The 19,529-nt window shown below is 41.3% G+C and overlaps 1 protein-coding gene across 12 annotated transcripts in view; it reads right to left on the reverse strand.

The window, feature by feature from the left end:
• The window catches only part of MAGI1 (membrane associated guanylate kinase, WW and PDZ domain containing 1), a 713,080-nt gene that overhangs the window by 45,999 nt on the left and 647,552 nt on the right, over nt 1-19,529 (reverse strand). The gene's annotated exons all lie outside the window — the stretch shown is intronic.

The raw sequence follows: 19,529 nt of genomic DNA on the forward strand, positions 1-19,529 counted from the left end.
GCTGGTTGGGAAGGAATGGAGCTTGGATGAGCCCCACCAGGGAAAAGCATGTAGTACGCCAGTGAAGGAAAGAAATTTCACGGAGCTGAGAAGAAAATGACAATCATGGAGAAAGACAAAGGTGGAGGGAAGAAAGGTGGTCATGGAACCTAGCTGGCTCTTCCAGAACCCTGCATGTGGCGGAGGACTCGATCTGGAAGAGACTCTGATCTCCTCACGCCAGGGGAGTCAGCTGCAATTAGGGGAAGACTTCCAGGAAACCTACGTCCAGAGGAGTGTAGGAAAGGGAGGCTGGAAAGGGAAACAAAACAACACATTTGTGTTTCTAAAGTAATAGTTTCTGCAAGGTGCCTCCCCGCCTTTTTTTTGGTTTGAGAAGGGTTAGAATGCAAACTGCAGATTCCGTCTGTATGAAGCACAAGAGGTACATTTGGGATCTGATCATTTTTGCACTGGAAATGTCAACCTTTTTTAGAAAATGATGCCTGTGTGGCATGATGATAGCAACTCTTTTGGAAGCGACTTGTGAAACTATGAGCCATGCTAAGTTCAGCACCAGTAATCAAGAAAACCTAAGTGAGCGAGGAAGGAGGGGACAGAGGAAGGAGGGAGCCACCAGGATGACCACTGCTAACGTGCCCACTGCAAGTGGCATGATGAGAATTACTCATCCTAAAAGGCATTTGGGGCACTCTTCTGGCAGGGCGCATCATACCACCAAAATGAGGTCACTAAGGTCTGTCAGGGAGGCTCTCAGACTTCAGTGTGCACAAGGAACACTTGGCTGCTTGTTGAGAATGCAGAATCCCAGGCCCCACCCTTGGAGGCCCAGGAATCTGCAGTATTAACAGATATTCCCAGAGATTCCGATGCAGGGGCTCTAATCACCATACTTAAGGAAACTGGCCAACTCTGATAGGCAACCTTTAGCCTGTCACCTCAGAGCCCTCTATGCCTCAGTTGGAGCCCTGGTGGCTCAGTGGCTAAGAGCTTGCCTGTTAACTAAAAGGTTGACAGTTCAAATCTACCAGCTGCTCCTTGGAAACCCTATAGGGCAGTTCTACTCTGTCCTACAGGGTCGCTATGAGTCGGAATCAACTTGACGGCAAGGGGTTTGGTTTGGGGTTTATGCCTCCATTCCTTCATTTATAATATAATAAGGCTCACTTCCTAAAATTGTTAGGACAGTTACTTGAGATAAAATGTTTACAAGCCTCGTACCTGTCACCCGCAGGCACTCAAATGTCTACCCCTTTCACCTTCCTTTGCTAATTCAGATCATTTAGAGAAGGAACAGCTATGGTTATCTTGTTCCACCTAGAGAAAATCGTTTGCTAAGTATATTAAAATATAAAAAAGACTAGGAAATTTTACCTGTGGATAAGAATAAGTGATCCAACTTGGATATGTCATTATTCTTAAGAAATAATTATTAGGTGTTTTTATTTGTTCATTAATAAAATTACCTTAAGGAATTTTATCAAGTTATATTAGCGTGGGTCACTGTACAACACTTGAGAATTATATAATATTACATCTTTAAATTCAGATTTTCCCTAATTAATATTGACCTTCTGAGTTAATTTGAATATATAAGTTTCACTGATTTTAGCTTTATTGGCAATGGCTCTGCCCAAGATTGTGATGACCTTCTACAAAAATTTAGAAAGAATGCCCAACTAGGCAGGAGTCATGGAAAATGGTTTCAATTGGTCTGCTACTAGTCACTTGTATTCTCTGGGCTGGTCTTAAATTTCCTGTCTCTTAGGATTTTTACACATAAGATAAAGGGCACTTTCATTTTCTCTGACAGAGAAAACAGTTGCACGCACGCTCACCGGTGCACAGACAAGGGTGTTCATGGCAGTATTCTCGGCATACAGAAAACTGGAAACCACTGAAAAAAAGCTGTGGGACAGCCAACCTACAGAGCAGTCTGCAGGGGTTAAAAGGAATGAGCTATTCCTACAGAGAACAACATGGATGGTCATGCCATGGCGTGACAGGTACAGTAGGGTACAGGTGTTAAACACGCTCACATACAGACTCTTCCTTCCATGTGTATGTACACACCAAACAGAAAACAGATTATGGGGGTGCAGATGGGGGGTTGAGGCAGGGACCGGACAGACTAGTTTAAGAAGACTTTAGCTTCATCTAGAATTCCTTTTAAAGACCATATTCACATCTCACTAAGGCAAAAAAAAAAAAAAACTAAAAATAAGTATTAATTAACGGTCCTTCCACTGTTAACTATACAAAACTAATCAGTTTGAAGAACACAGGGGTAAGTAATTATGCCATCTATGCTGTTTCCTCTGAGGACGTAGTCCATGGAATATCCCAAAATGGTCCAGCTGAAGCAACATAACAAGTAGCATTTGACAACAAAGAAAATCACACATATATTTTAATTTAAAGAGGAATTTGTTCCTCTTTGTTACCTAGCTGCCTAAAACCTTAGTTTCAAAACCCAAACCAAACCAAACCCGTCACCATCAAGTCGATTCCGACTCATAGCAACCCTAGAGGACAGAGTAGAACTGCCCCGTTGGGTTTCCAAGGGTGTAATCTTTATGGAAGCAGACTGCCACATCTTTCTCCTGAGGAGCAGCTGGTGAGTTTGAATCACCAACATTTTGGTTAGCAGTCGAGCACTTAACCACTGCACCACTAGGACTCCTCTAATTTTAAAAAACCACACCTTTAACAGGAGCAAAAAAATGAGTTATGACCATAACAAATTAATATTTAAATAGTCAAAATCAAGAGATTCCATTTGATTGCTTACAAAAAAAAAAAAAAAAGAAGATTTGCTTTAGGTCCATATGGTCATTAAATCTTAAAATCTAATAAATATGAATGCCAGAACAAACCTCCATTTTACAATTTATAATTTATTTTAGCCAAAACTATTCAGAAGGACTGAAAACAGCTGGGAGACCTAATGGAAAACACTCGAAAGGTCATGGTTTGGCAGAATTCTCCAAGACCTGAAATCACAGGATACGTACAGCTCTTGTCCAGCTAGAGGTGAGGGCAGACCATCTAGTGCCAGATGCGTTACAGGAATCAGCAGTACCCCACACTTCACGGCATGTTGGTGGTTTCTCCATAGCACAAATGCTCACTTTGAGTGCCCTGTGGCGGCAGGAAGCTTGAGTTGTGTAAACTGTGCCACTTACTACATAGAAGGCTCATGGGCGGAATCAGCACCTATCTTTATGGGCTCATTTGATCCATTCAGAGCAAGGAAGGGGACTGATCAGAAGAGGCAGAAGACACTGTCTGCTCCTAGAGCCTAACCCAAAACCCGTTGCCGTTGAGTCAATTCTGACTCATAGCGACCCTATAGGACAGAGTAGGACTGTCCCATATGGTTTCCAAGAAGCACCTGGTAGATTCAAACTGCCAACCTTTTGGTTAGCAGCCGTAGCTCTTAACCACTATGCTACCAGGGTCTCCTCTTAGAGCCTAGAAGGCAGCAAATGCCACTTCAAAGAGGTCTCAGAAAACTTTTATGGGGAAGTGCAGCTTCAAAGTGTAAGCCAAAGTGCAATCAACAGGGGCGAGAGAGGCCTGAGACACGAATCTCTGAAGTTTCCCATGAAAAGAGCGTCCCTTTGGAGGAAACAAATGGCGAATTCTCTTTTACTGGCTGAAACCTAACCAATTAACTTGAGGACAAAGAACCTTTTTCCCTTTAAATATTAAGGCCATAAACTATCCTACTAATATGGTCTCATATAACTAAATGGCAGAATATTATTTTTGGCAAAATTTGCACCAAAATAATTTATATGGGAAAAGTAAAAATATAACAGAACACGTGTACATTTGAAAAGAAAGACTATAAGGTAATATACCAACACAGCGTTTTCTTTGGCTAGTAAGACCAGGGGTGACTCTATTATCTACTTTAGTATCTTCTACAACAAGAAAAGCTTTATTTATTTATAAATACACACACACACATTGTCTTAGTCATCTAGTGCTGCCATAACAGAAATACCACAAGTGGATGGCTTTAATAAAGAGCAATTAATTTTCTCATAGTCTAGTAGGTTGCAAGTCCAAATTCAGGGTGTCAGCTCTGGGCGAAAGCTTTCTCTTTTGGCTCTGGAGGAAGGTCATTGTCTTCAATCTTTCCCTGATCGAGCAACTTCTCAGGCACAGGGACCTCATGTCCAAAGGACACACTCTGTTCCTGGTGCTGCTTTCTTGGTGGTATGAGGTCCCCAACTCTCTGCTTGCTTCCCTTTCCTTTTATCTCTTGAGAGATAAAAAGTGGTGCAGGCCACACCCCAGGGAAACTCCCTTTACCTTGGGGATCAGGGAAGTGACCTGAGTAAAGCTGATGTTACAGTCCCACCCTAATCCTCTCAACAGAAAATTATAATCACAAAATGGAGGACAACCACACAATACTGGGAATCATGGCCTAACCAAGTGGACATATATTTTTGGGGGGACACAATTCAATCCATGACATATATACACACAGAGACCACAATAAAATCTAAACTGCTTTTCCAAGTAAGATGAATGTAGCAAATTTCAGAGCCTTTTATTGCACATTTAAATTTCCAGAGCCCTCACCAACCTCTACATTCTCTAAGAATTGCCTCTTTTTTTTCCAAACTGAATGTATACATGTAAAGTCTCTTTAAGCATCCTGTTGAGATTAAGACTTGTGCTTGTCCTTCTAACTAAACAGAAGCAGAAGGAGTAGGATCTCTCAGCTAGGCTGTCAGGGAAGCCAAACCGAAGCCAAGCACTGCATCTCAGCACTGGGATGAATAAACCCTGAGTTGCCGGGAAACAGACTGGACATGTCTGTACCAAACGTCCCCCAGGTTTAAAGGAAGTGAGAGAGCCAACCAAACTCACTAACTGAAAGAATCAAGAAAAACGCAAAGGGCTTTGAAAGGATAAACCCTAAAGTTATTGTCGTATACAAAGTGGATCTACAAATAAATGTTATGTCATAGGTTTTAATTTTTTTATTATGATAATAGAATATTCTGGATTCCTTCTCAGTATCCTCCCAAATGGTATGTCGCTAATCCACAAGACCTTGAACATAACGGATTCTTTTGAGATTTGTAAAGCAAAATGGTGCATTAAAAACTTTACTGGAGCTGGGTCAAGTAACACAACTTGAGAGAGGCAGGGTACTGTGATAGGTAGGTGGGTAGGCAGATAGGTAATTAGTTAGATAGATAATTAGACTGACAGATACACACAGAGAGAGGGCTAGCTGGTTAGTGGGGATGACTAAAAGGAGATGTCTGTAAGAACTTGGTCAGGGGCTAGTCTTAGATACCAAAAAGAATGCTAGTACTTCTGAACGCATTTCAATCTCAGACCCCATTAACTTTCTCTATTATTCCAAAATATATGAATACATAAACCTAAATGAAGGGCCCTAAAATTTTAGCTAACTTTGATAGGGTAATCACGTTTTTAGGAATTTGTAAAAAAGATAATCAGAAATTGCTGAGAAGATTTATATTAAAAGATGCTCAAGACATTGCTAAAGAGGCTAAAAATTGGAAACAATCTGAACTTCCAGGAACAAAGGACTGAGTAAATAGGTTACAGCAATAAGATGAAACATTACAAAGACATTAAAAGTGAGTGAATGGAAGAATATTTAGTGGTGTGGGGAAAAAAGTAATGATGTGAGACATGAATAGTAGGATACAAACTGCACATAGTATATATTCATACCCACAACTCGTCTGTCAGTTTGTTGTCCTGTGGTGGCTTATGTGTTGCTGTGATGCTGGAAGCTATGCCACAGGTATTTCAAAAACCAGCAGGGTCACCCATGGTGGATAGGTTTCAGTGGAGCTTCTAGACTAAAACTGACTAGGAAAAAGGACCTGGAGGTCTTACTTCTGAAAAAATTGTCCACTGAAAACCTTATGAATAACAGCAGATCATTGTCTGATATAGTGCCAGAAGATAATCCCCCTCAGGTTGGGAAGTCCTCAAAATATAACGAGGAAGAGCTGCCTCCTCAAAGTAGAATTGACCTGAATGATGTGGAAGGAATAAAGCTTTCTGGATCTTCTTTTGCTGATAGGGCATGACTCAAAATGAGAAGAAACAGCTGCAAACATTTATTAATAATTAGAACATGGAATGTACAAAGTATGAATCTGGGAAAATTGGGAGTCGCCAAAAATGAAATGGAATGCATAAAGGCTGATATCCCAGGCATTAATGAGCTGAAATTGACTGATATTGGTCATTTTGAATCAGATAATTATATGGTCTACTATGCTGGGAATGACAAATTGAAGAGGAAAGGTGTGGCATTCATCATCAAAAAGAACATTTCAAGATCTATCCTGAAGTACAACACTGTGATTATGATGATATCTATACACCTACAAGGAAGACAAGTTAATACAACTATTACTCAAATTTACACACTAACCACTAAGGTCAAAGATGAGGAAACTGAAGATTTTTACCAATATCTGTAGTCTGAAACTGATCGAACATGCAATCAAGATGCATTGTTAATTACTGATAATTGGAATGAGAAAGTTGGAAACAAAGAAGAAGGATCTGCAGTTGGAAAATATAGCCTTGGTGATAAAAACGACACCAGAGATAACATGAAAGAATTTTGCAAGACCAACAACTTCTTCATTGCAAATACCTTTTTCAACAACATAAACAGCAACTATACATGGGGACCTCACCAGATAGAAAACGGAGAAATCTAATTGACTACATCTATGGAAAGAGACGAGGGAAAAGCTTAATATTATCAGTCAGAACAAGGTCAGGGGCTGACTTCGGGACAGACCATCAATTGCTCATATGCAAGTTCAAGTTGAAACTGAAGAAAATTAAAACAAGTTCAGGAGAACCAAAATATGAAGTTGAGTATATCACGTACATTGCACCTGGATCTGGAGACCATCTTGAGGACAGATTTGATGCACTGAACACTAATGACTGAAGACCAGAAAAGTTGTGGGATGGCATCAAGGACATCACACTAGAAGAAAGCAAAAGGTCCTTGAAAAGCCAGGAAAGAAAGAAAAGACCAAAATTGATGAAATACCAATTGAGATGTTTCAACAAACAGATGGAATGCTGGAAGCACTCACTCATCTATGCCAAGAATTTTGGAAGACAGCTTCCTGGCCAACCAACTGGAAGAGATCCATATTTGTGCCAGTCCAAAGAAAGATGATCCAGAAAAAAAAAAAAAAAAAATGTGGAAATTATCAAACAATATCATTAACATCGCAAGCAAGTAAAATTTTGTTGAAGATAATTCAAAAGCAGTTACAGCACTATATCGGCAGTGAACTACCAGAAATTCAAACCAGATTTCAGAAGAGGACTGGAAAAAGGGGTATCACTGTTGATGTCAGATGAATCCTGGCTAAAAGCAGAGAATACTAGGAAGATGTTTACCTGTGTTTTATCAACTATGCAAAGACATTTGACTGTGTGGATCATAACAAATTATGGGTAACATTGTGAAGGATGAGAATTCCAGAACGCTTAATTGTGCTCATGTGGAACCTGTACATAGATCAAGAGGCAGCCATTTGAACAAAACAAGGGGATACTGAGTGGTTTAAAATCAGGAAAGATGTATGTGAGGGTTGTATCAATTTACCATACTTATTACACCTGTATACTGAGCAAATAATTCGAGGAGCTGGACTATACGAAGAGGAATGTGGCATCAGGATTGGAGGAAGACTCATTAACAACCTGTGATATGCAGATGACACAACCTTGCTTGCTACAAGTGAAAAGGACTTGAAGCACTTACTGATAAAGATCAAAGATTACAGCCTTTAGCACTAATTACACCTTAACATAAAGAAAACAAAAATCCTCACAAGTGTACCAATAAGCAATACCACGGCAAACGGAGAAGATACTGAAGTTGTCAAGGATTTTATTTTACTTGAATCCACAATCAACACTCATGGAAGCAGCAGTTAAGAAATCAAACGATATATTGCATTGGGCAAATCTGCGGCAAAAGACCTCTTCAAAGTGTTTAAAAGCAAAGGTGTCACCTTGAAAACTAAGGTGCACCTTAGTGCCATGGTACTTTCAATTGCCCCAGACGTATGCTAAAGCTGGGCAATAAATAAGGAAGACTGAAGAATTGACGCCTTTGAATTATGGTGTTGTCAAAGAATATTGAATATACCACAGACTGCCAGAAGAATGAACAAATCTGTGTTGGAAGAAATACAGCCAGAATGCTCCTAAGAAGTGAGGGTGTCAAGACTTTGTCTCACATTGTTGGACATGTTATCAGCAGGGACCAGTCTCTGGAGAAGGACAACATGCTTGGTAAAGCAGAGGGTCAGCAAAAAAGAGCAAGACCCTCAACGAGATGGACTGACACAGTGGCTGCAACAATGGGCTCAAACGTAGCAATGATTTTGAGGATGGGGCAGGAGCAGGCAGTGTTTTGTTCTGATGTACAAAGGGTCACTATGAGTGGAACTGACTCAATGGCACCTAACAACAACATATATTCATATACACATTTTACACCCAAAGACTAGAAGGAAGCATTTTAAAATAGTGTTTCTGAAAATTGGGATTGATGGGTAATTCACATTTTTTTTTCAGTATTATGCAAGTTTTCTACATTTTACAAATAAGCTATACTCACAAAAGTCAGGAAATCCAATGAGGTACTGCATTGGGCAAATCTGCTTCAAAAGACCTCTTTTTTAAAATTTTTATTGTGCTTTAAGTGAAAGCTTACAAATCAAGTCAGTCTCTCATATAAAAATTTATACACACCTTGCTGTATGTTCCTAATTGCTCTCCCCCTAATGAGACAGTACACTCCTTCCCTCCACTCTCTTTGCGTGTCCATTCAGCCAGCTTCTGATCCCCTCTGCCCTCCTATTTCCCCTCCAGACAGGAGGTGTCAACACAGTCTCATGTGTCTACTTGATCCAAGGAGCTCAGTCTTCACCAGCATCATTTTTTATCCCAGTGTCCAGTCCAATACATGTCTGAAGAGTTGGCTTTGAGAATGGTTCCTGTGTTGGGTTAACAGAAGGTCTGGGGACCATCACGGCTGGGGTCCTTCTAGTCTCAGTCAGACCATTAAGTCTGGTCTTTTTACGAGACTTTGGGGTCTGGATCCCGCTGCTCTCCTGCTCGCTCAGGGGTTCTCTGTTGTGTTCCCTGTCAGGGCAGTCATCGGCTGTGGCCAGGCACCATCCAGTTCTTCTGGTCTCAGGCTGATGTAGTCTTCCATTTATGTGGCCCTTTCTGTCTCTTGGGCTCATAATTACCTTGTGTCTTTGGTGTTCTTCATTCTCCTTTGCTCCAGGTGGGTTGAGAACAACTGATGCATCTTAGATGGCCACTTGCTATTGTTTAAGAATCCAGACACCACTCTCCAAAATGGGAAGCAGAACATTATCGTAATAGATTTTATTATGCCAATTGACTTAGATGTCCCCTGAAACCATTGTCCCCAAACCCCGGCCCCTGCTTCGCTGGCCTTTGAAGCATTCAGTTTATTCGGTAAACTTCTTTGCTTTTGGTTTAGTCCAGTTGTGCTAACTTCTCCTGTACTGTGTGTTGTCTTTCCCTTCACCTAAAATAGTTCTTATCTACTACATAATTAATGAAAACTGCTCTCCCTCCCTGCCTCCCTCCCCCCTCTCGTAACCATCAAAGAATATTTTCTTCTCTGTTTAAACTATTTCTCGAGTTCTTATGATAGTGGTCTTATACAATATTTGTCCTTTTACAACTAATTTCACTCAGCATCATACCTTCCAGATTCCTTCATGTTATGAAATGTTTCATGGATTCATCATTGTTCTTCATCTATGTGTAGTATTCCATTGTGTGAATACACCGTAATTTATTTATTTATTCATCCACTGACAGGCACCTTGGTTGCTGCCATCTTTTTGCTATAATAAACAGTGCTGCAATAAACATGGGTGTGCATATATCTTTCATGTAAAGGCTCTTATTTCTCTAGGACATATTCCAAGGAGTGGGATTGCTAGATTGTATGGTAGTTCTAACTCTATGGTGCAGTTCTACTCTGTCCTATAGGGTCACACGAATCAGAATTGACTCGATGGCACTGGGTGGGTATGGTAGTTCTATTTCTAGCTTTTTAAGGAAGCACCAAATCGATTTCCAAAGTGGTTGTACCGTTTTACATTCCCACCCGCAGGAAAAAGTGTTTCAGTCTCTCCATAACCACTCCAACATTTATTACTTTGTGTTTTTTGGATTAATGCCAGCCTTGTTAGAGTGAGATGGAATCTCATGGTAGTTTTGATTTGCATTTCTCTAATGGCTAATGATCGTGAGCATTTCCTCGTGTGTCTGTTCGCTGCCTGAATGTCTTCTTTAGTGAAGTGCCTGTTCATATCTTTTGCCCATTTTTTAATTTGGTTGTTTGTCTTTTTGTAGTTGAGTTTTTCCAGTATCATGTAGATTTTAAAGAGATCAGGCGCTGATTGGAAATGCCAGAGCTAAAAACTTTTTCCCAGTCTGTAGGTAATCTTTTTACTGTTTTGGTGAAGTCTTTGGTTGAGCGTAGGTGTTTGATTTTTAGGAGCTCCCAGTTATCTAGTTTCTCTTCTGCACGTTAGCAATGTTTTGTATACTGTTTATGCCATGTATTAGGGCTCCTAGCATTGTCCCTATTTTTTCTTCCATGATCTTTATCATTTCAGATTTTATATTTAGGTCTTTGATCCATTTTGAGTTAGTTTTTGTGCATGGAGTGAGGTATGGGCCTTGTTTCATTTTTTTGCAGATGGATATCCAGTTATGCCAGCACGATTTGTTAAAAAGACTGTAAAAGACCTCTTTAAAGTGTTAAAAAGCAAAGATGTCACTTTGAGGACTAAGTGCTCCTAACCCAATTGTGATATTTTTCAATTACTTCATATGCATGTGAATGCTGGACAATGAATAAGGAAGATCGAAGAAGAACTGATGCCTTTGAATTATGGTGTTGGTGAAGAATATTGAACATACTATGTCCTGCCAGAACGAACAAGTCTGTCTTGGAAGAAACACAGCCAAAGTGCTCCTTGGAAGCGATGACAGTAAGACTTCATCTCATGTACTTTGGACATGTAATCAGGAGGGCTCAGTCCCTGGAGAAGGACATCATGTTTGGTAAAATTGAGGGTCAGTGAAAAAGAGGAAGACCTTTGACAAGATGGACTGATACAGTGGCTGCAACAATGGGCTCAAGCATAACAATGATCATGAGTATGGCACAGGACTGAGTGGTGTTTCATTCTGTTGTACATAGGGTTGTTGTGAGTAGAATTGACTCAACGGCAGCTAACAACAACAGTAACAAATAGCTAAGCATTATTAAACATTGCAGCCAACATTTAGTGTTTGGACAACGGTATGTACCTACTGGCTTTAATGTAGTACTGGACTGAAAAAACAATTTGTCCTAGCTCCCTCTTGGCTCAATGACTGCCTTTCCTACCTAAGTGCCTGTGCTACTAAATTACTGGGCTATCACCTTGATTGAGGATGGGATAAAACGTGGTTAGAGTCTCTCTCAAGTAAAATTGCACTGAAGCACACAATTTTGAATATAATTTCATTGGGCATCTGAACACTTGAACAGAGACTCTGAGCAGCTTATTCTACTGGGGCCTCTGATCCTCAGGTTCAATCTCCTTTGTCCAGGTACATGGTGCTAGAAGCAATTCCTAGGATGAGATTCTTTCGGCGGAGTTTTTACCTCCGATCAGGGCAGCGTATAAAATCCTGCATCTGCAGACGCAGATAGGTCAGTGGGAAGGATCAAGCAGGTCAGAAAGGGAAAAGTTTACTGCTTGCTTCTCTCTCTTCTTTGTTAGGGCTAAAGGACACATCTAAAAAATAACTATGGGGAGAGGAACTGCATTAAAGAACACACCAAAACACTGATATTTATTAGCAGAAATGTTGCTGCATGAAAAAATAAAACAGCCTGTTAGGTAATGCTTTTGGAGGGCTATTGGGTAGCATAAGGAGCCTTTGTGGTGCAAGGGTTAAGTGCTTGGCTGCTAACCTAAAGGCTGGCAGTTCAAATTCACCCATTGGCTCCATGGAAGAAAGACCTGGCAATCTGTTCCTGTAAAGGTTACAGCCTAGAAAACCCTATGGGGGTAGTTCTACTCTGTCATGTGGGGTTGCTACGAGTCAAAATCAACTCGACAGAACCTAACAACAACAACAATGGGGTAGAAGAGGTCGAATCAAGACAGTAAAAGATTGTGAACTTACAGACGTGGAGAAGTGTAGAAAAGAGAACGTGAGAATAATCTGTGATCTCCCTGGCAAGGCAGAATTGATGGGCTTTTTGGCTATAAACTGGCAGCTCTAAACAATTAACATTGATGGTCAGTAACCCTTCTGAAAACACCTTCTGCACCATTCCCCGCCAACTAATGTTTTGTTCTGCTTACTTAATACAGAATACATAAACCACGAAATCAATTTGCGTGGCCCTCTTCTTAGTGATAAATGCTAAGGACAGTCCAAAGAACAGAAAAAAGGAGGTACCGCCAGCCTTAACATGTTGCACTGAGGGCAGGAAGGAAAAGAGGGAAAACTCTGCTGAAAGCGTGGAGTCCCTGGGTGGTGTGTAAACGGTTATGAGCTCAGCTGCTAACTGAAAGGCTGGTGGTTCAAGTCCACCACAGGCACCTTGGAAGAAAGGCCCGACAATCTATTTCCAAAAAATCACCATTAAAAACCCTATGGAGCACGCTTCTACTCTGACACACCTTGGGTTCACCATGATCAGTTGACGCCATGGCAACCGGCTTTTAAGTGCTGAGGGCCTATTACATGCCCGAAGTGCATGAAATAAAGCAATGAACAAGACCAACAAGGCCCTGCTCTCACGGTGCGCACATTCTATGGGGAAAATGATCATAAACAACTTAATAACTGCAGAGAGCGATGGCTACTGTGATGAAAATGAAGCAGGGCAGTGGAACAGGCTGTGCCTTGGACACACAGCTACTTTATCCCGGGTAGACAAGCAAGTCTTTCTTGAGGAGACGGTATCTGAGTTAAGACATGAATCATGAGAAGGAACCAGCCGTGTCCAGGGGTGTATCTAGGACATGGCAGGTAGGGGCACGAGCCCTGGGTACCGCTTTGGGGGGGAGGGGCACCAATGAGCAGTTTCTATTGGCCATGGTAGTTTCCATCACCAGCTGTGAGAGATCTTTCAGCAATTTAACATTAATTGCCATAGGCCTGTTTTCCGTAGCTAGGTCTCGGCACCTAACTACTCATTCACGCAGACTTACTGAGCACTGCCTTACACCCAGCGAAGCGTCACTGCAGACACAGAGGGAAGATGTGATCCTGCCCTGGAGGAGCTCACAGTCTCTTAGAAGAGAAAGAAGCAAACCAACAGTCACAATTCAGTGTGGTCAGCGCTCAGTGCCACGGCAGAAGGAAGCAACATTGCTTTTGGGAGCATGGAAAAAAGGGACTGGATCCAGTATGAAGAGGGGGCAGAGAGGATGAGCTGAACGCTGAAGGAAGACCAGCATTTAATTATGGGGCTGGGACAGGGGTGGAAACAACATGCAATGATTGAGACTTGGTTGAATAATTATGACTTTTTTTTTAAGGTTTATTTAAATTTTTTAAAGCTACTGCAGTGTGCCAGCATAAGCTCAAGGCCAGCTTTAAACCAGAGTACATTGCCACTTCCAGTGAAGGACCTTACAATCACTATATATCACAAAATTGAATCCATATAACAAAATGAAAAATAGTCCTAGTTTGGACATGTTTGATTTTTTTCCCCCTCCTTCTCTTCTCTGGCCAGGTACCACCTCATCGACCTTGCTGTGTAATTTTTCAATGCAAATACGATACCATCTGCCAAGAGCAGGAGCATCAGACCCAATGTCTCCACAAAGATGAAGATATTCTTCCCTTTGGGGATCTAATAATGGTCATTGTGAAATATTGTGGTCGTCAAAATTTAAAGCAATGGTTGGACTTCAGATGTCTGGAGTAAGTATCTCCCAGTGGTATGTCAGCTGGCATTTTGTTAAGAAGATTAAGAATATAGTTGTGCAAGTTTTACAGCTAGAGAGAAGCCTGCTTTAATTACACAGTACATACAGCCTAATAAATACGCGCTGAGGAGAAACAGACACCTTGCAAGGCTGGTGATTGTTAATGGTTTACAGAGCCTTTCACCTCAAAGTCATAAGCCTTGCACTGGCACAGGTGAGGAGACCTCAAGTTATTAACAGCTGGAGCTGCTCAAAGACCTAGGTAAAATGGATAAATTGTCTTCATCCAATACCTGAAAAATAAATGGTCACTTCAGAAAAGGTGTCCTTGAAACGGCAAGGATGGTCCTATTATTGTTGACTCTCAAAATATGTGAAGTACGTGGAGTTGAAAATTTGGATTCCCTTCTCATTTTTTTTTTAAATGGGAACAAGGCCAAATGTATAAATACCTAACAAGTCTGAGAGTCTCCTGTTGACATATTTATTCCTTATGACTGCTGAATTAAGTATTAGTATCATCCCTATTTACAGAGAAAAAAACTGAGGCATCGATGGTTAAATAACATGGCCAAGGTCACACGGTCAGGTGGGTAGCCAAAAGGAGGCTGACTTGGTCTGATGCCAAAACTGCTTTTAAACCAGGGCTTCAAACTCCTGCTGAGAATCGCATTTCTAAGTTCCCAGGAAGTTATAAGTAAGAATTACCTGGGGATCTCGTTAAAACGTAGATTCGGATTCAGTACATCTGGGGTGGAAATACAAATCTCAGCAGGGATCTTGTTAGAAATGCAAATTCTCAGCAGGGGTTCAAACTGGAATGAACCAGTTCGCAGCCCCCTTTTAAACACGAAACTGTACAATTTCATTCAAAGGTGCTGAATCCATTTTGGATTATAGCCCGTTATGAAGGGATGAAGACTGTAGTTGTTATTACTACAAAATGCATTCACAGAAAAGTTTACACATAGCTTCACGGAGTACACAGGCCTCCGCACCAATAGGTCAACGGGTCCTGGTATCTTGGGCCCATAGCTGTGATGCGATTTTAGGAAAAGGGTTTCCTTTCTACACATAGCAAGGGAGTCTATGCACAGTCATCAAGTTCTTAACATGTTCCCCGATATTTTACTCCAAGTCACACAACCTAAATCTTTTACCATTCAAGGCTACACAGCCAAAAATATAACAAGAATAGTGTCTGATTCGTGGCAATGAAGCGAGTCCTTAAAGTTGTACGACTAACATGTTGGCTGGCTACCAAACCCTGGGGTGTAGTTTCAGGAGTGAGTAAGAGCTTTCTCTAACTTGCAAACGCATTCTGACACTATCTGATAACAGATTTTTTTTTTTTTTAATTGGGTAGGGAAAAGATGGAATGAGTCAGAAGTTGTGTGAGTTACGCTGTCTTCTCTCCCGAGGAGAGAAGAAAAAGAGCTGTCAACTTAAAAAAAGACCACTGATTTGTCATGATGCACCACGAGATTAATCTTTTTTCTCCAGGGAGTATTACAACCTAGACCTACTTTTTAAGAGTGGAATTAAGCCAGGTTCTCAGATGGCTCCAGGAAAGCTTCCTAACTCTATGTGGATCGAAAACATTCATAATTACGGTGTTTAGGCCTAAGATCCCACCCTCAGTCTATAAACGCTTCCACATCTGAGGAAGGCTCCTTACTGCTAAGCTTGACTTTCCTATCACGCGTACTTCAAATTGGAACTGCTTTTTGTACAAATGTTTAAGAGTTGGCTCTCTACCCATTCCTCTTATCAAAAGTTCACAGAGGTCCTCCAGGGACAGAAGTGACTATATATATGGCCTGGAGGCTCCAAGGCAGCTCCTCTAGAGTAGAAACCTTGAGTTCTAACTGCATAGGATATATGGGGTGGGAGTGGGGGTGCTTAAAAGAATAGCTTAAAATAGCTGAAAGAAAAACATTGATAAGGATTCCTTTTCTGGGTTGGAAAAACTCTATGCTGTGTGAGCCCTTACTTCAAGGTCGCTGGCCCCAAAAGAAAACCTATTACTATGACTGGTGCCAAGAAGTTTCTAGGTCAAAAAAATGCATGGATGCCAGGATGCTTTTCTTCAAGATACTGACTTTTAGGTTGATACTTATCCTGGCTGCTTATTTTTAGCAATGTAAGTTAGGCACAGGACCACGAAAGAGAACCAAGTAAGTATTCTGAATTTCATCCTTATGGGATATCAATCTCTTGAAACCCAGGGCCCTTTTGGAGGCTTACTTCTCCTATCACCTATATCTCCACCTATATCCCAAATCCATCCACGTCCATCTCCACTGCCACCACCTTCTCTAGCCTAGATGATTTTAAGAGCCCCAAAACTGGTCTTCTGGCTTCCTCTTTGTCCCCTTTAATCCATTATCCACACAGAGACCAGGAACATCTTTCTATAGCATAAATCAAAACTATAAGGTCTCCTGGCCGAAGGCCGCAGTGGCTTCCCAACATGGTTTCAATGAAATCCAAATTCTTTTCTGGGTGTCACAAAGCCCTCCTTGATCTAACCCTGACAACTCCTGAACCTCATTCTTACTCTTCGTTCCCTCTCTGTCCACTCCAGCCAGGCTGGCGTTCTCTGGTTCTCTACTTTCATTCCTACCGGCATTTTCACTGGCTGGCCCCGCACTGTGCTGCGAACCTATGAGTGGCTGGCTCCTTCTCAGCACTCAGGACTCTCCTCAAATGTCACTTCTTCCAGGAACCCATCCCTGATCAGCAGATCTAAAGTGGCCCTTTTAGTCACACTTGATTCACATTGCTCCGTTTCTTTGTTTCTAGAGTCCCTATCGCTCTCTAAAATTACCTTATTTGTTTACTTTTTTACTGTCTCTTTTCCCAGACCTGGTCTATCTTATCACTCTGTCCTCAGCCCTAGAATGAGATCTGGTCCCCAGTTCAGTAAATGTCTCTGGAGTGAATGTGTGACTGTGCAGAGCTTATGAGGAGTTTATATCGTAAGTGCTGCAGGAAGAGCTGATGAGGTAAAGGGGAGGGCTGTTTGTCCTTTTTTATCACCATCATCGCCAAACGGTGATTATTCAACAGCTCTTGATCCTTGGTCAGCTCCTTGATTTATTGGTGAGCTTCCAGCTTGGCTCAGCTCACAGCTGCCTCCCTTGGAGCAGAGAGCAGGCTCCACCATGCCACCTTGTGTTTCTATTTCCTACACAGCTGATGGGCTCTCATCTCAGAAGGAGCAGAGAGCTCAAAGAGAAACCAAAGCCCTGCAAGCTCTCGGCCCCAGAAAATGAATATGTTCTCAGGGACTCTCTGAGAATCTACCTAATACTCCAGTTAAGGAGATCTTCATACCTTTCCTTATAAAAGCAACGTTTACAACAACACTGAGTTAAAAGGCCCTCCCTGCTTCATCCTTCCTCACAAAAAGCCAACAAACAACGAAGAAAAAGAATATTTCAGGTCATTTTCCTCAGGCAAATCCATGGATCTCTTAAGCAGTTTTAACAGCCATATGAAACCCAAAACCCCATTGCTATCGAGTCGATTCTGACTCATAGTGACCCTATAGGGCAGAGAAGAACTGTCACACAGAGTTTCCAAGGTGTGACAACTGCATTCCTGTCATAATGTACTTTTTGAAAAACGGGGGGGAAACTTCCATCTTGCTCCATAAGGGTGAATATTACTTGGCCATTTCAATTAACTTTATTACTGAACTGCTTAACTGCAACTGAGGCCACCCCTGGCACCATATCAAACTTTACTCCAATATCTTAAATTTAGAGAATCCTAAATTTAGAGGTCATGGTTAACAACGGCAAGGCGGTCCAACTTTGGAGTCCTTTGGCACTGCGTTATTCAAGTGTCTGGCAGTCAGACCTATAAGCCATTTACAGAAGGGTCAGGTTTTTCCAAAGAGCAAAGGATACACACTGAGCGGCCCTATGTATCTCACAGCCCTACATATCTCCCACGGAGATATTAAACGTCTTCACAGCCCTACATATCTCCCACGGAGATATTAAACGTCTTCACAACCCTCTCGGCGAGACAGTATCTGAGCTGGTCTAAGTGATCACATGAATTAACGAGGAAAGAACGCTTTTCCTTGACTCGGTCATTTCCATTGAACTGCTGCCCCCACACAGTGGTGGGAAGCTGAGAAGCTTCTGCTTTGTTCAGCTACTAGATTTCAGGTTTTAGCGAGTCAATATTCATTTGCCACCTGGATTTACTTTAAGCCAAACAGGAATCAGTTTCATTCACACTACCCGAACAGGACAAATCTCAATTAGAAATAACTTTTTTAGGTCAAGGACATTTAAGATGCAAGGGAAAAATTCAAGAACTGAGAAGCCTTTTAATGAAACATTTTAGGTGGGAACAAGATGTATACACTAGGGGCTGTCTTAGAGTACATTGTATTTATGGCATGAGGGAGTGGGTAAAAAAAAAAAATTAACATTGGAAATGAAATACATGCTGACCCAGTAAGAGTTTAAAATGAGGAAGAGACTCAACAAGCTTCTCACTATGGAGATCAAATCCCAGGATCCTTTTAGTGACGCCCTGTTTGAATTTGACTGTTTCCTGTTTTTTTTAATCTCCATAAACGAGGCTTAGAGTCAGCACATATGTAAATCTTAATGCAAGCAAGCACATTAAAAAAAGAAAAATTTTTGGAAATGAATGTTTAAAAGCTGTCATAAAATTTCTGAGACTTCTTTTTGTATAAGAAATCAGCCATGGCTATTTTGGGGTGCCCCCATGCCCAATGAATGTGCATGGTTCACCCAATTTTCCCTTGCTTCTGGATTTAAAATTCCCAATAACTTATAAAGGACAGGAGAATTTCATCAAAGAGTCTGACCAATAAATGCTGTATTGTGCAAGGGCAACATATAGGAAACTGAGGAATCCGTTACAGTCCTTGAATCTGATCTTGGCTTCTCCCTAAATAAGAGACTGTGGAAGTAATGGCAAAAAGAAGGGAGTTCCCCCTGCCCTTCCCATGGTTTGGACTCCAGATTCCCCATTCACACGCAGCAATTCAGGGCGTCCTCTTGATTCCCTGTACTCTCCCAACCTCCTGTGGGCCTCTTCTACTGCAAAGATATCTGGATCTTAGATTTTCCAAAGAAGCAAACTGCCAAAACAGATTTGGGCAATTGATAACAAGTTGCCTATTTCTTATCTTGCAAAGTGAGAACACTGAAAAAGAGGACACACGGGGGTGTCAGGAGTTGAAATACACTAGAAGGCAACTGGTGATGTTTCTCCTTTTTTTTTTTTTTTTAAATCATTTTATAAGCAAAAGGATATTTTAGCACACACACAAAAGAAAAGATAATCTATAAAGGAGAGTCCTTCGTACTGGAAAAATTTCACTCCATGAAAAATTAAGTCTGGCCTGATATTTCTCATTTCAGTGTTAACCAGAAAAACATTACCAGGGACCAACAAGAACTACCTCCTGCTATCTCT

The sequence above is a fragment of the Elephas maximus genome, chromosome 20 (assembly GCF_024166365.1).
Source record: "Elephas maximus indicus isolate mEleMax1 chromosome 20, mEleMax1 primary haplotype, whole genome shotgun sequence".
Lineage (NCBI taxonomy): Eukaryota > Metazoa > Chordata > Mammalia > Proboscidea > Elephantidae > Elephas > Elephas maximus.